Source organism: Lissotriton helveticus, chromosome 11, assembly GCF_964261635.1.
Source record: "Lissotriton helveticus chromosome 11, aLisHel1.1, whole genome shotgun sequence".
Taxonomy (NCBI): domain Eukaryota; kingdom Metazoa; phylum Chordata; class Amphibia; order Caudata; family Salamandridae; genus Lissotriton; species Lissotriton helveticus.
Genome location: NC_136072.1, coordinates 177,061,253 through 177,084,608, shown reverse-complemented (window position 1 = coordinate 177,084,608; position 23,356 = coordinate 177,061,253).

The following is a 23,356-nucleotide window of genomic DNA, read 5'->3' as shown; positions in this document are numbered from 1 at the left end:
ACGTCATGCTTCAGAAAGGTGAAAAATGGTCCGTTTTCAAATGTTTTATTTTTGAACGTCAGTTTACATTTGTAGGTAGATCATCAGTTTTAGAGCTAAAACTAGCATGTTTAAAGTGATTTTCATGCTTCCAGGGGGCCCTAAACACAACATTTGTGGAATGGTTAAATGTGCATGAAAATGGCCAATTGCCAATTTACTCACTCTGGGGTCTCAGAAAGTGTTTCTTCACCCCGGGAAGTGAATTAAGTACCATTTGGAGGCATTTAATGTTCAAATAAAAACGGCTGATTTTTGACAAAAGAGATAACACCCCCATTACGTCATGCTTCAGAAAGGTGAAAAATGGTCCATTTTCAAATGTTTTATTTTTGAACATCAGTTCACATTTGTAGGTGGATCATCAGTTTTAGAGCTAAAATTAGCATGTTTAAAGTGATTTTCATGCATCCAGGGTCCCGGGAAGTGAATTAAAAACCATTTGGGGGCATTTAATGTTCATGCAAAAACAGCTGATTTTTGACAAAAGAGATAACACCCCCCCATTACGTCATGCTTCAGAAAGGTGAAATATGGTTCGTTTTCAAATGTTTTATTTTTGAACGTCAGTTCATATTTGTAGGTAGATCATCAGTTTTAGAGCTAAAATTAGCATGTTTAAAGTGATTTTCATGCTTCCAGGGACCCGGGAAGTGAATTAAAAACTATTTGAAGGCATTTAATGTTCATGCAAAAACAGCAGATTTTTGACAAAAGAGATAACACCCCCCATTACGTCATGCTTCAGAAAGGTGAAAAATGGTCCGTTTTCAAATGTTTTATTTTTGAACGTCAGTTCATATTTGTAGGTAGGTCATCAGTTATAGAGCTAAAATTAGCATGTTTAAAGTGATTTTCATGCTTCCAGGGAACCGGGAAGTGAATTAAAAACTATTTGGGGGCATTTAATGTTCATGCAAAAACAGCGGATTTTTGGCAAAAGAGATAACACCCCCCATTACGTCATGCTTCAGAAAGGTGAAAAATGGTCCGTTTTCAAATGTTTTATTTTTGAACGTCAGTTTACATTTGTAGGTAGATCATCAGTTTTAGAGCTAAAGCTAGCATGTTTAAAGTGATTTTCATGCTTCCAGAGGCCCGGGAAGTGAATTAAAAACCATTTGGAGGCATTTAATGTTCATGCAAAAACAGCTGATTTTTGACAAAAGAGAAAACACCCCCTCATTACGTCATGCTTCAGAAAGGTGAAAAATGGTCCGTTTTCAAATGTTTTATTTTTGAACGTCAGTTCACATTTGTAGGTGGATCATCAGTTTTAGAGCTAAAATTAGCATGTTTAAAGTGATTTTCATGCTTCCAGGGGCCCTAAACACAACATTTGTGGAATGGTTAAAAGTGCATGAAAATGGCCAATTTACTCACTCTGGGGTCTCAAAAAGTGCTTCTTCACCCAGGGAAGTGAATTAAATACCATTTGGAAGCATTTAATGTTCAAGCAAAAACGGCTGATTTTTGACAAAAGAGATAACACCCCCCCATTACGTCATGCTTCAGAAAGGTGAAAAATGGTCCGTTTTCAAATGTTTTATTTTTGAACGTCAGTTCACATTTGTAGGTGGATCATCAGTTTTAGAGCTAAAATTAGCATGTTTAAAGTGATTTTCATGCATCCAGGGACCCGGGAAGTGAATTAAAAACCATTTGGGGGCATTTAATGTTCATGCAAAAACAGCTGATTTTTGACAAAAGACATAACACCCCCCATTACGTCATGCTTCAGAAAGGTGAAAAATGGTCAGTTTTCAAATGTTTTATTTTTGAACGTCAGTTTACATTTCTAGGTAGATCATCAGTTTTAGAGCTAAAATTAGCATGTTTAAAGTGATTTTCATGCTTCCAGGGACCCGGGAAGTGAATTAAAAACCATTTGGGGGCATTTAATGTTCATGCAAAAACAGCTGATTTTTGACAAAAGAGATAACACCCCCCCATTACGTCATGCTTCAGAAAGGTGAAAAATGGTCCGTTTTCAAATGTTTTATTTTTGAACGTCAGTTCACATTTGTAGGTGGATCATCAGTTTTAGAGCTAAAATGTGCATGTTTAAAGTGATTTTCATGCTTCCAGGGGGCCCTAAACACAACATTTGTGGAATGGTTAAAAGTGCATTAAAATGGCCAATTTACTCACTCTGGGGTCTCAGAAAGTGTTTCTTCACCCCGGGAAGTGAATTAAGTACCATTTGGAGGCATTTAATGTTCAAACAAAAACGGCTGATTTTTGACAAAAGAGATAACACCCCCCATTACGTCATGCTTCAGAAAGGTGAAAAATGGTCCGTTTTCAAATGTTTTATTTTTGAACGTCAGTTCACATTTGTAGGTGGATCATCAGTTTTAGAGCTAAAATTAGCATGTTTAAAGTGATTTTCATGCATCCAGGGGCCCGGGAAGTGAATTAAAAACCATTTGGAGGCATTTAATGTTCATGCAAAAACAGCTGATTTTTGACAAAAGAGATAACACCCCCCATTACGTCATGCTTCAGAAAGGTGAAAAATGGTCCGTTTCCAAATGTTTTATTTTTGAACGTCAGTTCACATTTGTAGGTAGATCATCAGTTTTAGAGCTAAAATTAGCATGTTTAAAGTGATTTTCATGCTTCCAGGGACCCGGGAAGTGAATTAAAAACCATTTGGGGGCATTTAATGTTCCTGCAAAAACAGCTGATTTTTGACAAAAGAGATAACACCCCCCCATTACGTCATGCTTCAGAAAGGTGAAAAATGGTCCGTTTTCAAATGTTTTATTTTTGAACTTCAGTTCATATTTGTAGGTGGATCATCAGTTTTAGAGCTAAAATTAGCATGTTTAAAGTGATTTTCATGCTTCCAGGGGCCCTAAACACAACATTTGTGGAATGGTTAAAAGTGCATGAAAATGGCCAATTTACTCACTCTGGGGTCTCAAAAAGTGTTTCTTCACCCAGGGAAGTGAATTAAATACCATTTGGAAGCATTTAATGTTCAAGCAAAAATGGCTGATTTTTGACAAAAGAGATAACACCCCCCCATTACGTCATGCTTCAGAAAGGTGAAAAATGGTCCGTTTTCAAATGTTTTATTTTTGAACGTCAGTTCACATTTGTAGGTGGATCATCAGTTTTAGAGCTAAAATTAGCATGTTTAAAGTGATTTTCATGCATCCAGGGACCCGGGAAGTGAATTAAAAACCATTTGGGGGCATTTAATGTTCATGCAAAAACAGCTGATTTTTGACAAAAGACATAACACCCCCATTACGTCATGCTTCAGAAAGGTGAAAAATGGTCCGTTTTCAAATGTTTTATTTTTGAACGTCAGTTTGCATTTGTAGGTAGATCATCAGTTTTAGAGCTAAAATTAGCATGTTTAAAGTGATTTTCATGCTTCCAGGGACCCGGGAAGTGAATTAAAAACCATTTGGGGGCATTTAATGTTCATGCAAAAACAGCTGATTTTTGACAAAAGAGATAACACCCCCCCCATTACGTCATGCTTCAGAAAGGTGAAAAATGGTCCGTTTTCAAATGTTTTATTTTTGAACGTCAGTTCACATTTGTAGGTGGATCATCAGTTTTAGAGCTAAAATGTGCATGTTTAAAGTGATTTTCATGCTTCCAGGGGGCCCTAAACACAACATTTGTGGAATGGTTAAAAGTGCATGAAAATGGCCAATTTACTCACTCTGGGGTCTCAGAAAGTGTTTCTTCACCCCGGGAAGTGAATTAAGTACCATTTGGAGGCATTTAATGTTCAAACAAAAACAGCTGATTTTTGACAAAAGAGATTACACCCCCCCATTACGTCATGCTTCAGAAAGGTGAAAAATGGTCCGTTTTCAAATGTTTTATTTTTGAACGTCAGTTTACATTTGTAGGTAGATCATCAGTTTTAGAGCTAAAACTAGCATGTTTAAAGTGATTTTCATGCTTCCAGGGGGCCCTAAACACAACATTTGTGGAATGGTTAAATGTGCATGAAAATGGCCAATTGCCAATTTACTCACTCTGGGGTCTCAGAAAGTGTTTCTTCACCCCGGGAAGTGAATTAAGTACCATTTGGAGGCATTTAATGTTCAAATAAAAACGGCTGATTTTTGACAAAAGAGATAACACCCCCATTACGTCATGCTTCAGAAAGGTGAAAAATGGTCCGTTTTCAAATGTTTTATTTTTGAACATCAGTTCACATTTGTAGGTGGATCATCAGTTTTAGAGCTAAAATTAGCATGTTTAAAGTGATTTTCATGCATCCAGGGTCCCGGGAAGTGAATTAAAAACCATTTGGGGGCATTTAATGTTCATGCAAAAACAGCTGATTTTTGACAAAAGAGATAACACCCCCCCATTACGTCATGCTTCAGAAAGGTGAAAAATGGTCCGTTTTCAAATGTTTTATTTTTGAACGTCAATTCATATTTGTAGGTAGATCATCAGTTTTAGAGCTAAAATTAGCATGTTTAAAGTGATTTTCATGCTTCCAGGGACCCGGGAAGTGAATTAAAAACTATTTGGAGGCATTTAATGTTCATGCAAAAACAGCAGATTTTTGACAAAAGAGATAACACCCCCCATTACGTCATGCTTCAAAAAGGTGAAAAATGGTCCGTTTTCAAATGTTTTATTTTTGAACGTCAGTTCATATTTGTAGGTAGGTCATCAGTTTTAGAGCTAAAATTAGCATGTTTAAAGTGATTTTCATGCTTCCAGGGACCCGGGAAGTGAATTAAAAACTATTTGGGGGCATTTAATGTTCATGCAAAAACAGCGGATTTTTGACAAAAGAGATAACACCCCCCATTACGTCATGCTTCAGAAAGGTGAAAAATGGTCCGTTTTCAAATGTTTTATTTTTGAACGTCAGTTTACATTTGTAGGTAGATCATCAGTTTTAGAGCTAAAGCTAGCATGTTTAAAGTGATTTTCATGCTTCCAGAGGCCCGGGAAGTGAATTAAAAACCATTTGGAGGCATTTAATGTTCATGCAAAAACAGCTGATTTTTGACAAAAGAGAAAACACCCCCTCATTACGTCATGCTTCAGAAAGGTGAAAAATGGTCCGTTTTCAAATGTTTTATTTTTGAACGTCAGTTCACATTTGTAGGTGGATCATCAGTTTTAGAGCTAAAATTAGCATGTTTAAAGTGATTTTCATGCTTCCAGGGGCCCTAAACACAACATTTGTGGAATGGTTAAAAGTGCATGAAAATGGCCAATTTACTCACTCTGGGGTCTCAAAAAGTGCTTCTTCACCCAGGGAAGTGAATTAAATACCATTTGGAAGCATTTAATGTTCAAGCAAAAACGGCTGATTTTTGACAAAAGAGATAACACCCCCCCATTACGTCATGCTTCAGAAAGGTGAAAAATGGTCCGTTTTCAAATGTTTTATTTTTGAACGTCAGTTCACATTTGTAGGTGGATCATCAGTTTTAGAGCTAAAATTAGCATGTTTAAAGTGATTTTCATGCATCCAGGGACCCGGGAAGTGAATTAAAAACCATTTGGGGGCATTTAATGTTCATGCAAAAACAGCTGATTTTTGACAAAAGACATAAAACCCCCCATTACGTCATGCTTCAGAAAGGTGAAAAATGGTCAGTTTTCAAATGTTTTATTTTTGAACGTCAGTTTACATTTCTAGGTAGATCATCAGTTTTAGAGCTAAAATTAGCATGTTTAAAGTGATTTTCATGCTTCCAGGGACCCGGGAAGTGAATTAAAAACCATTTGGGGGCATTTAATGTTCATGCAAAAACAGCTGATTTTTGACAAAAGAGATAACACCCCCCCATTACGTCATGCTTCAGAAAGGTGAAAAATGGTCCGTTTTCAAATGTTTTATTTTTGAACGTCAGTTCACATTTGTAGGTGGATCATCAGTTTTAGAGCTAAAATGTGCATGTTTAAAGTGATTTTCATGCTTCCAGGGGGCCCTAAACACAACATTTGTGGAATGGTTAAAAGTGCATGAAAATGGCCAATTTACTCACTCTGGGGTCTCAGAAAGTGTTTCTTCACCCCGGGAAGTGAATTAAGTACCATTTGGAGGCATTTAATGTTCAAACAAAAACGGCTGATTTTTGACAAAAGAGATAACACCCCCCATTACGTCATGCTTCAGAAAGGTGAAAAATGGTCCGTTTTCAAATGTTTTATTTTTGAACGTCAGTTCACATTTGTAGGTGGATCATCAGTTTTAGAGCTAAAATTAGCATGTTTAAAGTGATTTTCATGCATCCAGGGGCCCGGGAAGTGAATTAAAAACCATTTGGAGGCATTTAATGTTCATGCAAAAACAGCTGATTTTTGACAAAAGAGATAACACCCCCCATTACGTCATGCTTCAGAAAGGTGAAAAATGGTCCGTTTCCAAATGTTTTATTTTTGAACGTCAGTTCACATTTGTAGGTAGATCATCAGTTTTAGAGCTAAAATTAGCATGTTTAAAGTGATTTTCATGCTTCCAGGGACCCGGGAAGTGAATTAAAAACCATTTGGGGGCATTTAATGTTCCTGCAAAAACAGCTGATTTTTGACAAAAGAGATAACACCCCCCCATTACGTCATGCTTCAGAAAGGTGAAAAATGGTCCGTTTTCAAATGTTTTATTTTTGAACTTCAGTTCATATTTGTAGGTGGATCATCAGTTTTAGAGCTAAAATTAGCATGTTTAAAGTGATTTTCATGCTTCCAGGGGCCCTAAACACAACATTTGTGGAATGGTTAAAAGTGCATGAAAATGGCCAATTTACTCACTCTGGGGTCTCAAAAAGTGTTTCTTCACCCAGGGAAGTGAATTAAATACCATTTGGAAGCATTTAATGTTCAAGCAAAAATGGCTGATTTTTGACAAAAGAGATAACACCCCCCCATTACGTCATGCTTCAGAAAGGTGAAAAATGGTCTGTTTTCAAATGTTTTATTTTTGAACGTCAGTTCACATTTGTAGGTGGATCATCAGTTTTAGAGCTAAAATTAGCATGTTTAAAGTGATTTTCATGCATCCAGGGACCCGGGAAGTGAATTAAAAACCATTTGGGGGCATTTAATGTTCATGCAAAAACAGCTGATTTTTGACAAAAGACATAACACCCCCATTACGTCATGCTTCAGAAAGGTGAAAAATGGTCCGTTTTCAAATGTTTTATTTTTGAACGTCAGTTTGCATTTGTAGGTAGATCATCAGTTTTAGAGCTAAAATTAGCATGTTTAAAGTGATTTTCATGCTTCCAGGGACCCGGGAAGTGAATTAAAAACCATTTGGGGGCATTTAATGTTCATGCAAAAACAGCTGATTTTTGACAAAAGAGAAAACCCCCCCCCATTACGTCATGCTTCAGAAAGGTGAAAAATGGTCCGTTTTCAAATGTTTTATTTTTGAACGTCAGTTCACATTTGTAGGTGGATCATCAGTTTTAGAGCTAAAATGTGCATGTTTAAAGTGATTTTCATGCTTCCAGGGGGCCCTAAACACAACATTTGTGGAATGGTTAAAAGTGCATGAAAATGGCCAATTTACTCACTCTGGGGTCTCAGAAAGTGTTTCTTCACCCCGGGAAGTGAATTAAGTACCATTTGGAGGCATTTAATGTTCAAACAAAAACGGCTGATTTATGACAAAAGAGATAACACCCCCCCATTACGTCATGCTTCAGAAAGGTGAAAAATGGTCCGTTTTCAAACATTTTATTTTTGAACGTCAGTTCACATTTGTAGGTGGATCATCAGTTTTAGAGCTAAAATTAGCATGTTTAATGTGATTTTCATGCTTCCAGGGGCCCGGGAAGTGAGTTAAAAACCATTTGGGGGCATTTAATGTTCATGCAAAAACAGCTGATTTTTGACAAAAGAGATTACACCCCCCCATTACGTCATGCTTCAGAAAGGTGAAAAATGGTCCGTTTTCAAATGTTTTATTTTTGAACGTCAGTTTACATTTGTAGGTAGATCATCAGTTTTAGAGCTAAAACTAGCATGTTTAAAGTGATTTTCATGCTTCCAGGGGGCCCTAAACACAACATTTGTGGAATGGTTAAATGTGCATGAAAATGGCCAATTGCCAATTTACTCACTCTGGGGTCTCAGAAAGTGTTTCTTCACCCCGGGAAGTGAATTAAGTACCATTTGGAGGCATTTAATGTTCAAATAAAAACGGCTGATTTTTGACAAAAGAGATAACACCCCCATTACGTCATGCTTCAGAAAGGTGAAAAATGGTCCATTTTCAAATGTTTTATTTTTGAACATCAGTTCACATTTGTAGGTGGATCATCAGTTTTAGAGCTAAAATTAGCATGTTTAAAGTGATTTTCATGCATCCAGGGTCCCGGGAAGTGAATTAAAAACCATTTGGGGGCATTTAATGTTCATGCAAAAACAGCTGATTTTTGACAAAAGAGATAACACCCCCCCATTACGTCATGCTTCAGAAAGGTGAAATATGGTTCGTTTTCAAATGTTTTATTTTTGAACGTCAGTTCATATTTGTAGGTAGATCATCAGTTTTAGAGCTAAAATTAGCATGTTTAAAGTGATTTTCATGCTTCCAGGGACCCGGGAAGTGAATTAAAAACTATTTGAAGGCATTTAATGTTCATGCAAAAACAGCAGATTTTTGACAAAAGAGATAACACCCCCCATTACGTCATGCTTCAGAGAGGTGAAAAATGGTCCGTTTTCAAATGTTTTATTTTTGAACGTCAGTTCATATTTGTAGGTAGGTCATCAGTTATAGAGCTAAAATTAGCATGTTTAAAGTGATTTTCATGCTTCCAGGGAACCGGGAAGTGAATTAAAAACTATTTGGGGGCATTTAATGTTCATGCAAAAACAGCGGATTTTTGGCAAAAGAGATAACACCCCCCATTACGTCATGCTTCAGAAAGGTGAAAAATGGTCCGTTTTCAAATGTTTTATTTTTGAACGTCAGTTTACATTTGTAGGTAGATCATCAGTTTTAGAGCTAAAGCTAGCATGTTTAAAGTGATTTTCATGCTTCCAGAGGCCCGGGAAGTGAATTAAAAACCATTTGGAGGCATTTAATGTTCATGCAAAAACAGCTGATTTTTGACAAAAGAGAAAACACCCCCTCATTACGTCATGCTTCAGAAAGGTGAAAAATGGTCCGTTTTCAAATGTTTTATTTTTGAACGTCAGTTCACATTTGTAGGTGGATCATCAGTTTTAGAGCTAAAATTAGCATGTTTAAAGTGATTTTCATGCTTCCAGGGGCCCTAAACACAACATTTGTGGAATGGTTAAAAGTGCATGAAAATGGCCAATTTACTCACTCTGGGGTCTCAAAAAGTGCTTCTTCACCCAGGGAAGTGAATTAAATACCATTTGGAAGCATTTAATGTTCAAGCAAAAACGGCTGATTTTTGACAAAAGAGATAACACCCCCCCATTACGTCATGCTTCAGAAAGGTGAAAAATGGTCCATTTTCAAATGTTTTATTTTTGAACGTCAGTTCACATTTGTAGGTGGATCATCAGTTTTAGAGCTAAAATTAGCATGTTTAAAGTGATTTTCATGCATCCAGGGACCCGGGAAGTGAATTAAAAACCATTTGGGGGCATTTAATGTTCATGCAAAAACAGCTGATTTTTGACAAAAGACATAACACCCCCCATTACGTCATGCTTCAGAAAGGTGAAAAATGGTCAGTTTTCAAATGTTTTATTTTTGAACGTCAGTTTACATTTCTAGGTAGATCATCAGTTTTAGAGCTAAAATTAGCATGTTTAAAGTGATTTTCATGCTTCCAGGGACCCGGGAAGTGAATTAAAAACCATTTGGGGGCATTTAATGTTCATGCAAAAACAGCTGATTTTTGACAAAAGAGATAACACCCCCCCATTACGTCATGCTTCAGAAAGGTGAAAAATGGTCCGTTTTCAAATGTTTTATTTTTGAACGTCAGTTCACATTTGTAGGTGGATCATCAGTTTTAGAGCTAAAATGTGCATGTTTAAAGTGATTTTCATGCTTCCAGGGGGCCCTAAACACAACATTTGTGGAATGGTTAAAAGTGCATTAAAATGGCCAATTTACTCACTCTGGGGTCTCAGAAAGTGTTTCTTCACCCCGGGAAGTGAATTAAGTACCATTTGGAGGCATTTAATGTTCAAACAAAAACGGCTGATTTTTGACAAAAGAGATAACACCCCCCATTACGTCATGCTTCAGAAAGGTGAAAAATGGTCCGTTTTCAAATGTTTTATTTTTGAACGTCAGTTCACATTTGTAGGTGGATCATCAGTTTTAGAGCTAAAATTAGCATGTTTAAAGTGATTTTCATGCATCCAGGGGCCCGGGAAGTGAATTAAAAACCATTTGGAGGCATTTAATGTTCATGCAAAAACAGCTGATTTTTGACAAAAGAGATAACACCCCCCATTACGTCATGCTTCAGAAAGGTGAAAAATGGTCCGTTTCCAAATGTTTTATTTTTGAACGTCAGTTCACATTTGTAGGTAGATCATCAGTTTTAGAGCTAAAATTAGCATGTTTAAAGTGATTTTCATGCTTCCAGGGACCCGGGAAGTGAATTAAAAACCATTTGGGGGCATTTAATGTTCCTGCAAAAACAGCTGATTTTTGACAAAAGAGATAACACCCCCCCATTACGTCATGCTTCAGAAAGGTGAAAAATGGTCCGTTTTCAAATGTTTTATTTTTGAACTTCAGTTCATATTTGTAGGTGGATCATCAGTTTTAGAGCTAAAATTAGCATGTTTAAAGTGATTTTCATGCTTCCAGGGGCCCTAAACACAACATTTGTGGAATGGTTAAAAGTGCATGAAAATGGCCAATTTACTCACTCTGGGGTCTCAAAAAGTGTTTCTTCACCCAGGGAAGTGAATTAAATACCATTTGGAAGCATTTAATGTTCAAGCAAAAATGGCTGATTTTTGACAAAAGAGATAACACCCCCCCATTACGTCATGCTTCAGAAAGGTGAAAAATGGTCCGTTTTCAAATGTTTTATTTTTGAACGTCAGTTCACATTTGTAGGTGGATCATCAGTTTTAGAGCTAAAATTAGCATGTTTAAAGTGATTTTCATGCATCCAGGGACCCGGGAAGTGAATTAAAAACCATTTGGGGGCATTTAATGTTCATGCAAAAACAGCTGATTTTTGACAAAAGACATAACACCCCCATTACGTCATGCTTCAGAAAGGTGAAAAATGGTCCGTTTTCAAATGTTTTATTTTTGAACGTCAGTTTGCATTTGTAGGTAGATCATCAGTTTTAGAGCTAAAATTAGCATGTTTAAAGTGATTTTCATGCTTCCAGGGACCCGGGAAGTGAATTAAAAACCATTTGGGGGCATTTAATGTTCATGCAAAAACAGCTGATTTTTGACAAAAGAGATAACACCCCCCCCATTACGTCATGCTTCAGAAAGGTGAAAAATGGTCCGTTTTCAAATGTTTTATTTTTGAACGTCAGTTCACATTTGTAGGTGGATCATCAGTTTTAGAGCTAAAATGTGCATGTTTAAAGTGATTTTCATGCTTCCAGGGGGCCCTAAACACAACATTTGTGGAATGGTTAAAAGTGCATGAAAATGGCCAATTTACTCACTCTGGGGTCTCAGAAAGTGTTTCTTCACCCCGGGAAGTGAATTAAGTACCATTTGGAGGCATTTAATGTTCAAACAAAAACAGCTGATTTTTGACAAAAGAGATTACACCCCCCCATTACGTCATGCTTCAGAAAGGTGAAAAATGGTCCGTTTTCAAATGTTTTATTTTTGAACGTCAGTTTACATTTGTAGGTAGATCATCAGTTTTAGAGCTAAAACTAGCATGTTTAAAGTGATTTTCATGCTTCCAGGGGGCCCTAAACACAACATTTGTGGAATGGTTAAATGTGCATGAAAATGGCCAATTGCCAATTTACTCACTCTGGGGTCTCAGAAAGTGTTTCTTCACCCCGGGAAGTGAATTAAGTACCATTTGGAGGCATTTAATGTTCAAATAAAAACGGCTGATTTTTGACAAAAGAGATAACACCCCCATTACGTCATGCTTCAGAAAGGTGAAAAATGGTCCGTTTTCAAATGTTTTATTTTTGAACATCAGTTCACATTTGTAGGTGGATCATCAGTTTTAGAGCTAAAATTAGCATGTTTAAAGTGATTTTCATGCATCCAGGGTCCCGGGAAGTGAATTAAAAACCATTTGGGGGCATTTAATGTTCATGCAAAAACAGCTGATTTTTGACAAAAGAGATAACACCCCCCCATTACGTCATGCTTCAGAAAGGTGAAAAATGGTCCGTTTTCAAATGTTTTATTTTTGAACGTCAATTCATATTTGTAGGTAGATCATCAGTTTTAGAGCTAAAATTAGCATGTTTAAAGTGATTTTCATGCTTCCAGGGACCCGGGAAGTGAATTAAAAACTATTTGGAGGCATTTAATGTTCATGCAAAAACAGCAGATTTTTGACAAAAGAGATAACACCCCCCATTACGTCATGCTTCAAAAAGGTGAAAAATGGTCCGTTTTCAAATGTTTTATTTTTGAACGTCAGTTCATATTTGTAGGTAGGTCATCAGTTTTAGAGCTAAAATTAGCATGTTTAAAGTGATTTTCATGCTTCCAGGGACCCGGGAAGTGAATTAAAAACTATTTGGGGGCATTTAATGTTCATGCAAAAACAGCGGATTTTTGACAAAAGAGATAACACCCCCCATTACGTCATGCTTCAGAAAGGTGAAAAATGGTCAGTTTTCAAATGTTTTATTTTTGAACGTCAGTTTACATTTGTAGGTAGATCATCAGTTTTAGAGCTAAAGCTAGCATGTTTAAAGTGATTTTCATGCTTCCAGAGGCCCGGGAAGTGAATTAAAAACCATTTGGAGGCATTTAATGTTCATGCAAAAACAGCTGATTTTTGACAAAAGAGAAAACACCCCCTCATTACGTCATGCTTCAGAAAGGTGAAAAATGGTCCGTTTTCAAATGTTTTATTTTTGAACGTCAGTTCACATTTGTAGGTGGATCATCAGTTTTAGAGCTAAAATTAGCATGTTTAAAGTGATTTTCATGCTTCCAGGGGCCCTAAACACAACATTTGTGGAATGGTTAAAAGTGCATGAAAATGGCCAATTTACTCACTCTGGGGTCTCAAAAAGTGCTTCTTCACCCAGGGAAGTGAATTAAATACCATTTGGAAGCATTTAATGTTCAAGCAAAAACGGCTGATTTTTGACAAAAGAGATAACACCCCCCCATTACGTCATGCTTCAGAAAGGTGAAAAATGGTCCGTTTTCAAATGTTTTATTTTTGAACGTCAGTTCACATTTGTAGGTGGATCATCAGTTTTAGAGCTAAAATTAGCATGTTTAAAGTGATTTTCATGCATCCAGGGACCCGGGAAGTGAATTAAAAACCATTTGGGGGCATTTAATGTTCATGCAAAAACAGCTGATTTTTGACAAAAGACATAAAACCCCCCATTACGTCATGCTTCAGAAAGGTGAAAAATGGTCAGTTTTCAAATGTTTTATTTTTGAACGTCAGTTTACATTTCTAGGTAGATCATCAGTTTTAGAGCTAAAATTAGCATGTTTAAAGTGATTTTCATGCTTCCAGGGACCCGGGAAGTGAATTAAAAACCATTTGGGGGCATTTAATGTTCATGCAAAAACAGCTGATTTTTGACAAAAGAGATAACACCCCCCCATTACGTCATGCTTCAGAAAGGTGAAAAATGGTCCGTTTTCAAATGTTTTATTTTTGAACGTCAGTTCACATTTGTAGGTGGATCATCAGTTTTAGAGCTAAAATTAGCATGTTTAAAGTGATTTTCATGCTTCCAGGGGCCCTAAACACAACATTTGTGGAATGGTTAAAAGTGCATGAAAATGGCCAATTTACTCACTCTGGGGTCTCAAAAAGTGTTTCTTCACCCAGGGAAGTGAATTAAATACCATTTGGAAGCATTTAATGTTCAAGCAAAAACGGCTGATTTTTGACAAAAGAGATAACACCCCCCCATTACGTCATGCTTCAGAAAGGTGAAAAATGGTCCGTTTTCAAATGTTTTATTTTTGAACGTCAGTTCACATTTGTAGGTGGATCATCAGTTTTAGAGCTAAAATTAGCATGTTTAAAGTGATTTTCATGCATCCAGGGACCCGGGAAGTGAATTAAAAACCATTTGGGGGCATTTAATGTTCATGCAAAAACAGCTGATTTTTTACAAAAGACATAACACCCCCATTACGTCATGCTTCAGAAAGGTGAAAAATGGTCCGTTTTCAAATGTTTTATTTTTGAACGTCAGTTTGCATTTGTAGGTAGATCATCAGTTTTAGAGCTAAAATTAGCATGTTTAAAGTGATTTTCATGCTTCCAGGGACCCGGGAAGTGAATTAAAAACCATTTGGGGGCATTTAATGTTCATGCAAAAACAGCTGATTTTTGACAAAAGAGATAACACCCCCCCCCATTACGTCATGCTTCAGAAAGGTGAAAAATGGTCCGTTTTCAAATGTTTTATTTTTGAACGTCAGTTCACATTTGTAGGTGGATCATCAGTTTTAGAGCTAAAATGTGCATGTTTAAAGTGATTTTCATGCTTCCAGGGGGCCCTAAACACAACATTTGTGGAATGGTTAAAAGTGCATGAAAATGGCCAATTTACTCACTCTGGGGTCTCAAAAAGTGCTTCTTCACCCAGGGAAGTGAATTAAATACCATTTGGAAGCATTTAATGTTCAAGCAAAAACGGCTGATTTTTGACAAAAGAGATAACACCCCCCCATTACGTCATGCTTCAGAAAGGTGAAAAATGGTCCGTTTTCAAATGTTTTATTTTTGAACGTCAGTTCACATTTGTAGGTGGATCATCAGTTTTAGAGCTAAAATTAGCATGTTTAAAGTGATTTTCATGCTTCCAGGGGCCCGGGAAGTGAGTTAAAAACCATTTGGGGGCATTTAATGTTCATGCAAAAACAGCTGATTTTTGACAAAAGAGATTACACCCCCCCATTACGTCATGCTTCAGAAAGGTGAAAAATGGTCCGTTTTCAAATGTTTTATTTTTGAACGTCAGTTTACATTTGTAGGTAGATCATCAGTTTTAGAGCTAAAACTAGCATGTTTAAAGTGATTTTCATGCTTCCAGGGGGCCCTAAACACAACATTTGTGGAATGGTTAAATGTGCATGAAAATGGCCAATTGCCAATTTACTCACTCTGGGGTCTCAGAAAGTGTTTCTTCACCCCGGGAAGTGAATTAAGTACCATTTGGAGGCATTTAATGTTCAAATAAAAACGGCTGATTTTTGACAAAAGAGATAACACCCCCATTACGTCATGCTTCAGAAAGGTGAAAAATGGTCCGTTTTCAAATGTTTTATTTTTGAACATCAGTTCACATTTGTAGGTGGATCATCCGTTTTAGAGCTAAAATTAGCATGTTTAAAGTGATTTTCATGCATCCAGGGTCCCGGGAAGTGAATTAAAAACCATTTGGGGGCATTTAATGTTCATGCAAAAACAGCTGATTTTTGACAAAAGAGATAACACCCCCCCATTACGTCATGCTTCAGAAAGGTGAAAAATGGTCCGTTTTCAAATGTTTTATTTTTGAACGTCAGTTCATATTTGTAGGTAGATCATCAGTTTTAGAGCTAAAATTAGCATGTTTAAAGTGATTTTCATGCTTCCAGGGACCCGGGAAGTGAATTAAAAACTATTTGGAGGCATTTAATGTTCATGCAAAAACAGCAGATTTTTGACAAAAGAGATAACACCCCCATTACGTCATGCTTCAAAAAGGTGAAAAATGGTCCGTTTTCAAATGTTTTATTTTTGAACGTCAGTTCATATTTGTAGGTAGGTCATCAGTTTTAGAGCTAAAATTAGCATGTTTAAAGTGATTTTCATGCTTCCAGGGACCCGGGAAGTGAATTAAAAACTATTTGGGGGCATTTAATGTTCATGCAAAAACAGCGGATTTTTGACAAAAGAGATAACACCCCCCATTACGTCATGCTTCAGAAAGGTGAAAAATGGTCAGTTTTCAAATGTTTTATTTTTGAACGTCAGTTTACATTTGTAGGTAGATCATCAGTTTTAGAGCTAAAGCTAGCATGTTTAAAGTGATTTTCATGCTTCCAGAGGCCCGGGAAGTGAATTAAAAACCATTTGGAGGCATTTAATGTTCATGCAAAAACAGCTGATTTTTGACAAAAGAGAAAACACCCCCTCATTACGTCATGCTTCAGAAAGGTGAAAAATGGTCCGTTTTCAAATGTTTTATTTTTGAACGTCAGTTCACATTTGTAGGTGGATCATCAGTTTTAGAGCTAAAATTAGCATGTTTAAAGTGATTTTCATGCTTCCAGGGGCCCTAAACACAACATTTGTGGAATGGTTAAAAGTGCATGAAAATGGCCAATTTACTCACTCTGGGGTCTCAAAAAGTGCTTCTTCACCCAGGGAAGTGAATTAAATACCATTTGGAAGCATTTAATGTTCAAGCAAAAACGGCTGATTTTTGACAAAAGAGATAACACCCCCCCATTACGTCATGCTTCAGAAAGGTGAAAAATGGTCCGTTTTCAAATGTTTTATTTTTGAACGTCAGTTCACATTTGTAGGTGGATCATCAGTTTTAGAGCTAAAATTAGCATGTTTAAAGTGATTTTCATGCTTCCAGGGGCCCTAAACACAACATTTGTGGAATGGTTAAAAGTGCATGAAAATGGCCAATTTACTCACTCTGGGGTCTCAAAAAGTGCTTCTTCACCCAGGGAAGTGAATTAAATACCATTTGGAAGCATTTAATGTTCAAGCAAAAACGGCTGATTTTTGACAAAAGAGATAACACCCCCCCATTACGTCATGCTTCAGAAAGGTGAAAAATGGTCCGTTTTCAAATGTTTTATTTTTGAACGTCAGTTCACATTTGTAGGTGGATCATCAGTTTTAGAGCTAAAATTAGCATGTTTAAAGTGATTTTCATGCTTCCAGGGACCCGGGAAGTGAATTAAAAACCATTTGGGGGCATTTAATGTTCATGCAAAAACAGCTGATTTTTGACAAAAGACATAACACCCCCCATTACGTCATGCTTCAGAAAGGTGAAAAATGGTCCGTTTTCAAATGTTTTATTTTTGAACGTCAGTTCACATTTGTAGGTGGATCATCAGTTTTAGAGCTAAAATGTGCATGTTTAAAGTGATTTTCATGCTTCCAGGGGGCCCTAAACACAACATTTGTGGAATGGTTAAAAGTGCATGAAAATGGCCAATTTACTCACTCTGGGGTCTCAGAAAGTGTTTCTTCACCCCGGGAAGTGAATTAAGTACCATTTGGAGGCATTTAATGTTCAAACAAAAACGGCTGATTTTTGACAAAAGAGATAACACCCCCCATTACGTCATGCTTCAGAAAGGTGAAAAATGGTCCGTTTTCAAATGTTTTATTTTTGAACGTCAGTTCACATTTGTAGGTGGATCATCAGTTTTAGAGCTAAAATTAGCATGTTTAAAGTGATTTTCATGCATCCAGGGGCCCGGGAAGTGAATTAAAAACCATTTGGAGGCATTTAATGTTCATGCAAAAACAGCTGATTTTTGACAAAAGAGATAACACCCCCCATTACGTCATGCTTCAGAAAGGTGAAAAATGGTCTGTTTTCAAATGTTTTATTTTTGAACGTCAGTTCACATTTGTAGGTAGATCATCAGTTTTAGAGCTAAAATTAGCATGTTTAAAGTGATTTTCATGCTTCCAGGGACCCGGGAAGTGAATTAAAAACCATTTGGGGGCATTTAATGTTCCTGCAAAAACAGCTGATTTTTGACAAAAGAGATAACACCCCCCCATTACGTCATGCTTCAGAAAGGTGAAAAATGGTCCGTTTTCAAATGTTTTATTTTTGAACTTCAGTTCATATTTGTAGGTGGATCATCAGTTTTAGAGCTAAAATTAGCATGTTTAAAGTGATTTTCATGCTTCCAGGGGCCCTAAACACAACATTTGTGGAATGGTTAAAAGTGCATGAAAATGGCCAATTTACTCACTCTGGGGTCTCAAAAAGTGTTTCTTCACCCAGGGAAGTGAATTAAATACCATTTGGAAGCATTTAATGTTCAAGCAAAAACGGCTGATTTTTGACAAAAGAGATAACACCCCCTCATTACGTCATGCTTCAGAAAGGTGAAAAATGGTCCGTTTTCAAATGTTTTATTTTTGAACGTCAGTTCACATTTGTAGGTGGATCATCAGTTTTAGAGCTAAAATTAGCATGTTTAAAGTGATTTTCATGCATCCAGGGACCCGGGAAGTGAATTAAAAACCATTTGGGGGCATTTAATGTTCATGCAAAAACAGCTGATTTTTGACAAAAGACATAACACCCCCCATTACGTCATGCTTCAGAAAGGTGAAAAATGGTCCGTTTTCAAATGTTTTATTTTTGAACGTCAGTTTGCATTTGTAGGTAGATCATCAGTTTTAGAGCTAAAATTAGCATGTTTAAAGTGATTTTCATGCTTCCAGGGACCCGGGAAGTGAATTAAAAACCATTTGGGGGCATTTAATGTTCATGCAAAAACAGCTGATTTTTGACAAAAGAGATAACACCCCCCCATTACGTCATGCTTCAGAAAGGTGAAAAATGGTCCGTTTTCAAATGTTTTATTTTTGAACGTCAGTTCACATTTGTAGGTGGATCATCAGTTTTAGAGCTAAAATGTGCATGTTTAAAGTGATTTTCATGCTTCCAGGGGGCCCTAAACACAACATTTGTGGAATGGTTAAAAGTGCATGAAAATGGCCAATTTACTCACTCTGGGGTCTCAGAAAGTGTTTCTTCACCCCGGGAAGTGAATTAAGTACCATTTGGAGGCATTTAATGTTCAAACAAAAACGGCTGATTTATGACAAAAGAGATAACACCCCCCCATTACGTCATGCTTCAGAAAGGTGAAAAATGGTCCGTTTTCAAACATTTTATTTTTGAACATCAGTTCACATTTGTAGGTGGATCATCAGTTTTAGAGCTAAAATTAGCATGTTTAATGTGATTTTCATGCTTCCAGGGGCCCGGGAAGTGAGTTAAAAACCATTTGGGGGCATTTAATGTTCATGCAAAAACAGCTGATTTTTGACAAAAGAGATTACACCCCCCCATTACGTCATGCTTCAGAAAGGTGAAAAATGGTCCGTTTTCAAATGTTTTATTTTTGAACGTCAGTTTACATTTGTAGGTAGATCATCAGTTTTAGAGCTAAAACTAGCATGTTTAAAGTGATTTTCATGCTTCCAGGGGGCCCTAAACACAACATTTGTGGAATGGTTAAATGTGCATGAAAATGGCCAATTGCCAATTTACTCACTCTGGGGTCTCAGAAAGTGTTTCTTCACCCCGGGAAGTGAATTAAGTACCATGTGGAGGCATTTAATGTTCAAATAAAAACGGCTGATTTTTGACAAAAGAGATAACACCCCCATTACGTCATGCTTCAGAAAGGTGAAAAATGGTCCGTTTTCAAATGTTTTATTTTTGAACATCAGTTCACATTTGTAGGTGGATCATCAGTTTTAGAGCTAAAATTAGCATGTTTAAAGTGATTTTCATGCATCCAGGGTCCCGGGAAGTGAATTAAAAACCATTTGGGGGCATTTAATGTTCATGCAAAAACAGCTGATTTTTGACAAAAGAGATAACACCCCCCCATTACGTCATGCTTCAGAAAGGTGAAAAATGGTCCGTTTTCAAATGTTTTATTTTTGAACTTCAATTCACATTTGTAGGTGGATCATCAGTTTTAGAGCTAAAATTAGCATGTTTAAAGTGATTTTCATGCTTCCAGGGCCCGGGAAGTGAATTAAAAACCATTTGGAGGCATTTAATGTTCATGCAAAAACAGCTGATTTTTGACAAAAGAGATAACACCCCCCATTACGTCATGCTTCAGAAAGGTGAAAAATGGTCCGTTTTCAAATGTTTTATTTTTGAACGTCAGTTTACATTTGTAGGTAGATCATCAGTTTTAGAGCTAAAGCTAGCATGTTTAAAGTGATTTTCATGCTTCCAGGGGGCCCTAAACACAACATTTGTGGAATGGTTAAAAGTGCATGAAAATGGCCAATTTACTCACTCTGGGGTCTCAAAAAGTGCTTCTTCACCCAGGGAAGTGAATTAAATACCATTTGGAAGCATTTAATGTTCAAGCAAAAACGGCTGATTTTTGACAAAAGAGATAACACCCCCCCATTACGTCATGCTTCAGAAAGGTGAAAAATGGTCCGTTTTCAAATGTTTTATTTTTGAACGTCAGTTCACATTTGTAGGTGGATCATCAGTTTTAGAGCTAAAATTAGCATGTTTAAAGTGATTTTCATGCATCCAGGGACCCGGGAAGTGAATTAAAAACCATTTGGGGGCATTTAATGTTCATGCAAAAACAGCTGATTTTTGACAAAAGACATAACACCCCCCATTACGTCATGCTTCAGAAAGGTGAAAAATGGTCAGTTTTCAAATGTTTTATTTTTGAACGTCAGTTTACATTTGTAGGTAGATCATCAGTTTTAGAGCTAAAATTAGCATGTTTAAAGTGATTTTCATGCTTCCAGGGACCCGGGAAGTGAATTAAAAACCATTTGGGGGCATTTAATGTTCATGCAAAAACAGCTGATTTTTGACAAAAGAGATAACACCCCCCATTACGTCATGCTTCAGAAAGGTGAAAAATGGTCCGTTTTCAAATGTTTTATTTTTGAACGTCAGTTCACATTTGTAGGTGGATCATCAGTTTTAGAGCTAAAATGTGCATGTTTAAAGTGATTTTCATGCTTCCAGGGGGCCCTAAACACAACATTTGTGGAATGGTTAAAAGTGCATGAAAATGGCCAATTTACTCACTCTGGGGTCTCAGAAAGTGTTTCTTCACCCCGGGAAGTGAATTAAGTACCATTTGGAGGCATTTAATGTTCAAACAAAAACGGCTGATTTTTGACAAAAGAGATAACACCCCCCATTACGTCATGCTTCAGAAAGGTGAAAAATGGTCCGTTTTCAAATGTTTTATTTTTGAACGTCAGTTCACATTTGTAGGTGGATCATCAGTTTTAGAGCTAAAATTAGCATGTTTAAAGTGATTTTCATGCATCCAGGGGCCCGGGAAGTGAATTAAAAACCATTTGGAGGCATTTAATGTTCATGCAAAAACAGCTGATTTTTGACAAAAGAGATAACACCCCCCATTACGTCATGCTTCAGAAAGGTGAAAAATGGTCTGTTTTCAAATGTTTTATTTTTGAACGTCAGTTCACATTTGTAGGTAGATCATCAGTTTTAGAGCTAAAATTAGCATGTTTAAAGTGATTTTCATGCTTCCAGAGACCCGGGAAGTGAATTAAAAACCATTTGGGGGCATTTAATGTTCCTGCAAAAACAGCTGATTTTTGACAAAAGAGATAACACCCCCCCATTACGTCATGCTTCAGAAAGGTGAAAAATGGTCCGTTTTCAAATGTTTTATTTTTGAACTTCAGTTCATATTTGTAGGTGGATCATCAGTTTTAGAGCTAAAATTAGCATGTTTAAAGTGATTTTCATGCTTCCAGGGGCCCTAAACACAACATTTGTGGAATGGTTAAAAGTGCATGAAAATGGCCAATTTACTCACTCTGGGGTCTCAAAAAGTGTTTCTTCACCCAGGGAAGTGAATTAAATACCATTTGGAAGCATTTAATGTTCAAGCAAAAACGGCTGATTTTTGACAAAAGAGATAACACCCCCTCATTACGTCATGCTTCAGAAAGGTGAAAAATGGTCCGTTTTCAAATGTTTTATTTTTGAACGTCAGTTCACATTTGTAGGTGGATCATCAGTTTTAGAGCTAAAATTAGCATGTTTAAAGTGATTTTCATGCATCCAGGGACCCGGGAAGTGAATTAAAAACCATTTGGGGGCATTTAATGTTCATGCAAAAACAGCTGATTTTTGACAAAAGACATAACACCCCCCATTACGTCATGCTTCAGAAAGGTGAAAAATGGTCCGTTTTCAAATGTTTTATTTTTGAACGTCAGTTTGCATTTGTAGGTAGATCATCAGTTTTAGAGCTAAAATTAGCATGTTTAAAGTGATTTTCATGCTTCCAGGGACCCGGGAAGTGAATTAAAAACCATTTGGGGGCATTTAATGTTCATGCAAAAACAGCTGATTTTTGACAAAAGAGATAACACCCCCCCATTACGTCATGCTTCAGAAAGGTGAAAAATGGTCCGTTTTCAAATGTTTTATTTTTGAACGTCAGTTCACATTTGTAGGTGGATCATCAGTTTTAGAGCTAAAATGTGCATGTTTAAAGTGATTTTCATGCTTCCAGGGGGCCCTAAACACAACATTTGTGGAATGGTTAAAAGTGCATGAAAATGGCCAATTTACTCACTCTGGGGTCTCAGAAAGTGTTTCTTCACCCCGGGAAGTGAATTAAGTACCATTTGGAGGCATTTAATGTTCAAACAAAAACGGCTGATTTATGACAAAAGAGATAACACCCCCCCATTACGTCATGCTTCAGAAAGGTGAAAAATGGTCCGTTTTCAAACATTTTATTTTTGAACATCAGTTCACATTTGTAGGTGGATCATCAGTTTTAGAGCTAAAATTAGCATGTTTAATGTGATTTTCATGCTTCCAGGGGCCCGGGAAGTGAGTTAAAAACCATTTGGGGGCATTTAATGTTCATGCAAAAACAGCTGATTTTTGACAAAAGAGATTACACCCCCCCATTACGTCATGCTTCAGAAAGGTGAAAAATGGTCCGTTTTCAAATGTTTTATTTTTGAACGTCAGTTTACATTTGTAGGTAGATCATCAGTTTTAGAGCTAAAACTAGCATGTTTAAAGTGATTTTCATGCTTCCAGGGGGCCCTAAACACAACATTTGTGGAATGGTTAAAAGTGCATGAAAATGGCCAATTGCCAATTTACTCACTCTGGGGTCTCAGAAAGTGTTTCTTCACCCCGGGAAGTGAATTAAGTACCATGTGGAGGCATTTAATGTTCAAATAAAAACGGCTGATTTTTGACAAAAGAGATAACACCCCCATTACGTCATGCTTCAGAAAGGTGAAAAATGGTCCGTTTTCAAATGTTTTATTTTTGAACATCAGTTCACATTTGTAGGTGGATCATCAGTTTTAGAGCTAAAATTAGCATGTTTAAAGTGATTTTCATGCATCCAGGGTCCCGGGAAGTGAATTAAAAACCATTTGGGGGCATTTAATGTTCATGCAAAAACAGCTGATTTTTGACAAAAGAG